The sequence below is a fragment of the Symphalangus syndactylus genome, chromosome 12, assembly GCF_028878055.3.
Source record: "Symphalangus syndactylus isolate Jambi chromosome 12, NHGRI_mSymSyn1-v2.1_pri, whole genome shotgun sequence".
Classification (NCBI taxonomy): Eukaryota; Metazoa; Chordata; class Mammalia; order Primates; family Hylobatidae; genus Symphalangus; species Symphalangus syndactylus.
The window spans coordinates 38,088,135-38,094,685 of NC_072441.2; the positions used below are offsets into that span (position 1 = coordinate 38,088,135).

Consider the following 6,551-nt stretch of genomic DNA (forward strand, 5'->3'; position numbering starts at 1 on the left):
TTGGTGCCCTCATCTCCTGATTTATTTTCCGCTGATACAAGAGATGCTTATAGATTCCTAGTGTTTATGTGTTTGGGTTGGTTTCTGGGTGGTGGAAGTAGAGCAAATTGGGGAGGAATATATCCACCAGTCTACTCACACTGGATATTTACTAAGAAACTGCCAGATTCATTTAATAGTTTCTCAAAAGTGTTTCTACTTCCTTCTCATTTCTCATATTGGTTCAGATTACTCCTAACATAATGTTCTAAATATTCATATTTAAAGGATTTGATACTTCAAGAGCGCTCATCCTTCTATTGTAACGATGAACTATTAATTTCTAATTTTTTCTTCAGGAGTGTTTTTGAGCTTCACATTACCTCTTTTCATTTTAGACAGGTAAATTAGTGTGTATTTCCATAGTTGTCTTTTACCTCAAGAAATAATCATTTCTTTAGATAATTATTTTAATGGCTTGCCATTTTGTATGATTGTTCTTGCAAACATTTCTATTTATGCATTTTATAACATGGAGCTTACTATTTTTATACCAGTGCTCGCTTCATTTTATCATTATCAGGGCTTAATATAAATGCAGTTTTCTCATTTCCTTGTAAAACTAATTACAAAAATCTACGTATGTCTTTACTGAAGAACTATCATCATTTGAAATCTATTCAGCTGTAAATTTTCTCTTGTGTACAAATACTGGATATGAAGTTAAGTACTTATTTTCATTTAAGCTTTCCTGAAAATTTTCCATATGCTTATTTAATAGCCTTTATGCCTTTTGTTATGGCCTGGATTGTGAACTGTGAACAAAATTCATATTGAAATTCTAACCACTAGTACCTCAGCATGTGATTGTTTTAGGAGGTAAGGCCTTTAAAGAGGTAAAGTAAAATGAGGTCATGTGGGTGGGACTTCATCCAAGATGACTGATGTCCTCATAAGAAGCACACAGACAAAGGGAGGACCACATAAAGACACAGGAAGAAGATGACCATCTATAGGGCAAGGACAGAGGCCTCAGAAGAAGCTGACTTTGCCAACATCTTGACTTGGGACTTCTAGACTCAAGAATTGTGAAAAATAAATTTCAGTTGTTTAAGCTGTCCAGTCTGTGATACTTCATCATGGCAGCCATAACAAACTATTAATAATACACCCGCTGAGCTAAGTATTCTCATGGTGAAAGACTTGCATTGATTTCCCTTCGTATGCTTTATACGTGGGCAAAACTGAATTTACCACAGGCAAAAAAAAAAAATCAGTGTGGTCACAAACCTCAGTGCACCTGCTGTCTTGTTTCTATTCTTCCTGGAATACAAGCAGGAAGTAGGAAGCAGTAGCCACTGAGATACTGAGAGTAAGGGAAAGCATGAGTAACTCAAACCACTACTAACTCCTGGTCAGACTTACCCATGGAAGGATAGCCCTCCTCTCAAAGCAGTGTTAATATAACATAAAATTAAGCACACCAGATTCATTGAGTTTACAGTCTCTGCTCATCTTTTAGTGGTGATACTAACAATGAAATGGCCAAAAGGAAAGTGGGAGTGCAAATAAAACGTTAATGAGAATACCCCAGCTGGTTCTTCCTCTCCTGATTATCAGGGGCTAGTAATGCTCACAGCAAATGATGACCTTAATGTATTAGTTTTCTACTGCTGCTCTAACAAGTCTCCACAAACTTAATAGCTTAGAACAACATAAATTTATCTTCTTACAGTTCAGGAGTTCTAACAACCAAAATGAGCCACACTGGGTTAAAATCAGGGTGTTGGCAAGCATGCATTTCTTTCTGGAGGCTCTAGGGAAGAAGCCATTTCCACATCTCTTCAACCTTCTAGAGGCCACCTGCTTTCCTTGACTCATGATGCCGTTCCTCCATCTTCAAAGCCAGAAACAGTGGGCCAAGTCCTTCTCATGCCGCATCACTCTCACTTTCTCTTCTGCCTCCCTGTTTCACTTTTAAAGACCCTTGTGATTATGTTAGACCCACCTCAGTAATCCAAGTTAATCTCCCTATTTTATCTATTTATTATTTTTAAAAATTTATTTTTTATTTCAATAGGTTTTTGGGGAACAGGTGGTGTTTAGTTACACGAATAAGTTCTTTAGTGGTGATTTCTGAGATTTTGGTGCCCCCATCACCCAAGCAGTGTACACTGTACCCAGTGTGTAGTCTTTTATCCCTCACCCCCCTCCCACCCTTTTCCCCGAGTCCCCAAAATCTATTGTATCACTATTATGCCTTTGTGTCCTCATAGCTTAGCTCCCAATTATGAATGAGAACATATGTTTGGTTTTCTAATCTTGAGTTAATTCACTTAGAATAATAGTCTCCAATCCCATACAGGTTGCTGCAAATGCCATTAATTCACTCTTTTTTATGGCTGAGCAGTATTCCATGGTGTATATAAACCACATTTTCTTTATCTACTCATTCATTGGTGGGCATTTGGGCTGGTTCTGTATTTTTGCAGTTGCGAATTGTGCTGCTGTAAACATGCGTGTGCAAGTATCTTTTTCATATGACTTCTTTTCCTCTGGGTAGATACCCAGGAATGGGATTGCTGGATCAAATGGTAGATCTACTTTCAGTTCTTTAAGGAATCTCCACACTGTTTTTCATAGTGGTTGTACTAGTTTACATTCCAACCAACAGTGTAAAAGTGTTCCCTTTTCACCACATCCACGCCAACGTCTATTTTTTTTTTTCATTATGGCCATTCTTGCAGGAGTGAGGTGGCATTGCATTGTGGTTTTGATTTGATTTCCCTGATAATTAATGATGTTGAGCATTTTTCCATATGCTTATTGGCCATTTGTACATATTCTTTTGAGAATTGTCTATTCATGTCCTTAGGCTACTTTTTGGTGGGATTTTGTTTTGTTTTGTTTTGAGACAGAGTCTCGCTCTGTCTCCCAGGCTGGAGTACAATGGCACGATCTTGGCTCACTGCAACCTCTGCCTTCTAGGTTCAAGTGATTTTTCTGCCTCAGCCTCCCAAGTAGCTGGGATTACAGGCATGCACCAGCACACCCGGATAATTTTTTGTATTTTTAGTAGAGACGGGATTTCACCATATTGGCCAGGCTAGTCTTGAACTCCTGACCTCAAGTGATCCACCTGTCTCAGCCTCCCAAAGTGCTGGGATTACAGGCATGAGCCACCATGCCTGGCTGGGATTGTTTGTTTTTTACTTGCTGATTTGAGTTCTTTGTAGATTCTGGATATTAGTCCTTTGTCGGATGTATAGATTATGAAGATTTTCTCCCACTCTGTGGGTTGCCTGTTAACTCTGCTGATTATTTCCTTTGCTGTGCAGAAGCTTTTTAGTTTAATTAAGTCCCATCTATTTATCTTTGTTTTTGTTACATTTGCTTTTGGGTTCTTGCTCATGAAGTCTTTGCCTACGCCAGTGTCTAGAAGAGTTTTACCGATGTTATCTTCTGGAATCTTTATGGTTTCAAGTCTTGATTTAAGTCTTTGACCCATCTTGAATTGATTTTTGTATAAGGTGAGAGATGAGGATCCAGTTTCATTCCTCTACGTGTGGCTTGTCAGTTATCCCAGCACCATTTGTTAAATAGGGTGTCCTTTCTCTCACTTTATGTTTTTGTTTGCTTTGTCAAAGATCAGTTGGGTGTAAATGCTTGGCTTTATTTCTGTGTTCTCCATTCTCTTCCATTGGTCTATGTGCTTATTTTTATACCACTACCATGTTGGTACTGGTTTTATAAACTTCTTAATAATAATATGACTGGTACTTATTTTTTTTAATCTGAAGTATATTTCTTTGGCTCTATTCATCATTACCTCTGTAACAAAATTATTCTATTAATACATTTTCTCAGTTGAAATACCAAGAATGGTTTTTATTTTCCTGACTGGACAACCAATTGACATTTCCATTGTTACCACTCCCTTCTACATTGTACTGAATAATCCTAGCCATCACTCTATGAAAAGAAACAACAATGGTAAAATGAAGACCATTCCAAATAAAAGAGAATATTTACTACCAATAGATTCTCATTAAGGAATTCCAAAATTGTACTTTAGGAAAAAGGAAAATGGTCCCACAAAGAAGAAACAGCCTCAGAGAAATCTGAAGGAAAGAAATAAAAAGAGAAACAACCCCCCAAAATAAACATCATTAGGAATAAGAATTTAGCTACAGAATAGCTTGTAAAACTTAGAAGAGAATTGTGGTCAGGTTAAAACTTTAAAGACACCAACCCATCCTTTCCTCCCTCCACTGTCCCTCCCCAAACACGCTGATACAATGATAGAGCATGTTTTAAAATATCTGTAATGACATACATTGCACTCAGAACAAGATAAACGTCTCCAGACACCAGATGCAGAATGGAAATGGTGTTAAGTGGTGGCTGAAGCCACGGACACTAATATACAGAAAAGGCTTTTATTATAGTGAGATAATTTCAGCAAATGCAAAAGAAAAAGATTAAAGAAAATTCAGAGATGGTAATGATATTGAAAACAAAGATGATCCACAGTATAAGAAGCTAATAAATAAAATGGAAAAATTATTCATATATATCATATAGAAAGTTTATCTCCAAAATGAAGGAAGAACTAAATTTACATGCTGAAAGAACACCTGTTTTTCAGGAAAAATTGACATACAGCTTTCAACAGCAAGCCATATTCTGGTGAAGGTTTTGAATTTTAACAATTAAAATATTATGCATAAAAATAAACCCCCAAAGCTGGGGGTGGGGGTGGGGAGGGAACCAGGCTGGCCTCAGAAGTCTCCACAATAATATTCCATGCCAAAAGATGATTACATAATGGCTATAAAGTTCTAGGGAAAAGAAAGTATAAGCCAAGAATATTATACCCAGCCAAGTTGCATTTAATTTAAAGGCACAAAGCAGACACCTTTAAATACCAAAAAGAAAAATTATAGAAAACCAAATGAAGAACATAGTAATATAGAAGCAGTGATGTAAAGCTTGTGGTAAACTCCGAATCTGTCTTAATGTAGTTCTAATTATAAGCAACTATGATGATTACAGTCATAGAACTGAATGTAAATGTTTTAAACCTTGGCCAACTTAGAATAATATAACTAAAAAAGTTGTAAGGTAGAGAAAGAAAGAAGTGAGAGAAGGTAGAAAACTTCTAACGTCCACACATTTTATAGCAGGATGTCAATTAATGGAGTCTAAAATTGAAGTTGGTTAAATAAGATAATGACTCTAACTTCTCAATTTTTTCTTTATGGTTTTGTAATTTTTTTGTGAGGAAGGAACATATACAAACAGTTTTCATTTTCCCTTCAACTTCTTTTTCTTGTGTTAAATTTATTTTCGTTTCAGTTTTTTCTAGTGAATTAGATTTTGTAATATAGACAAAATTAAACTGAACACTTTATATTAAAAAGTATAAGCCAGGTGCCAATGGCTCACGCCTGTAATCCCAGCACTTTGGGAAGCCAAGGCGGGTGGATCACAAAGCCAAGAGATCGAGACCATCCTGGCCAACACTGTGAAACCCTGTCTCTACTAAAAATACAAAAATTAGCTGGGCCTGGTGGTGCACACCTGTAGTCCCAGCTACTCGGGAGGCTGAGGCAGGAGAATCACTTGTACCTGGGAGGCGGATGTTGCAGTGAGCTGAGACCACGCCACTGCACTCCAGCCTGGGAGACAGTGTGAGACTCTGTCTCAAAAAAAAAAAAAGTATAATACAATTTTATAAAATTAGTGCTATCTAGGAGAGCGGCAGTGGCGACCGGAGCGGTAGGAGCAGCAATTTATCTGTGTGCAGCCCCAAACTGGAAAGAAGATGCTAATTAAAGTGAAGACACTGACCAGAAAGGAGACTGAGATTGACATTGAACCTACAGACAAGGTGGAGCGAATCAAGAAGCGTGTGGAGGAGAAAGAGGGAATCCCCCCACAACAGCAGAAGCTCATCTACAGTGGCAAACATGAATGATGAGAAGACAGCAGCTGATTACAGGATTTTAGGTGGTTCAGTCCTTCACTTGGTGTTGGCTCTGAGAGGAGGAGGTGGTCTTAGGCAGTGATGGACCCTCCATTTTACCTCCTTACCCTGTCGCTCATAATGAGGCATCATATATCCTCTCACTCTCTGGGACACCGGAGCCACTGCCCCCTCCCCTGGATGCCCAGTAATGTATGTCTACTGGTGGGAGACTGTGAGGACCCCAGGATTCAGTATTCCTGGCCCAGAGGGCCCTTGCTGGCTACTGGGTGTTAGTTTGCAGGCCTGTGTGCTTCCCTCTCTTATGGCTGTGTCCCTGTTTGTCAATAAAATATTTCCTGGCCTTCTGGAAAAAAAAAAGTTAGTGCTATCTAGTTAGGTACCTCTCTACCCTTCTGTCTCAATATGTGCAACAAGAATAGTGTAAGAATGTTATTAATGGTATGAGATTTGAGGTTATTTCCTAATTCTTCCCTTATACTTTGTTGAGTTGTTTGCATTCTTTGTAATGATAAAGTAATTAATCAAAGATAAAAAATAAACATGCCCAATAACAGAGTATTGATTTCTTAATTCATTTTTT

General features: G+C 37.9%; 1 pseudogene; it reads left to right on the forward strand.

Annotated features, from left to right (window-relative positions):
• Positions 1 to 115: 115 nt before the first annotated feature.
• Positions 116 to 6,181, forward strand: LOC134733699 (NEDD8-like; annotated as a pseudogene).
• Positions 6,182 to 6,551: the final 370 nt, after the last annotated feature.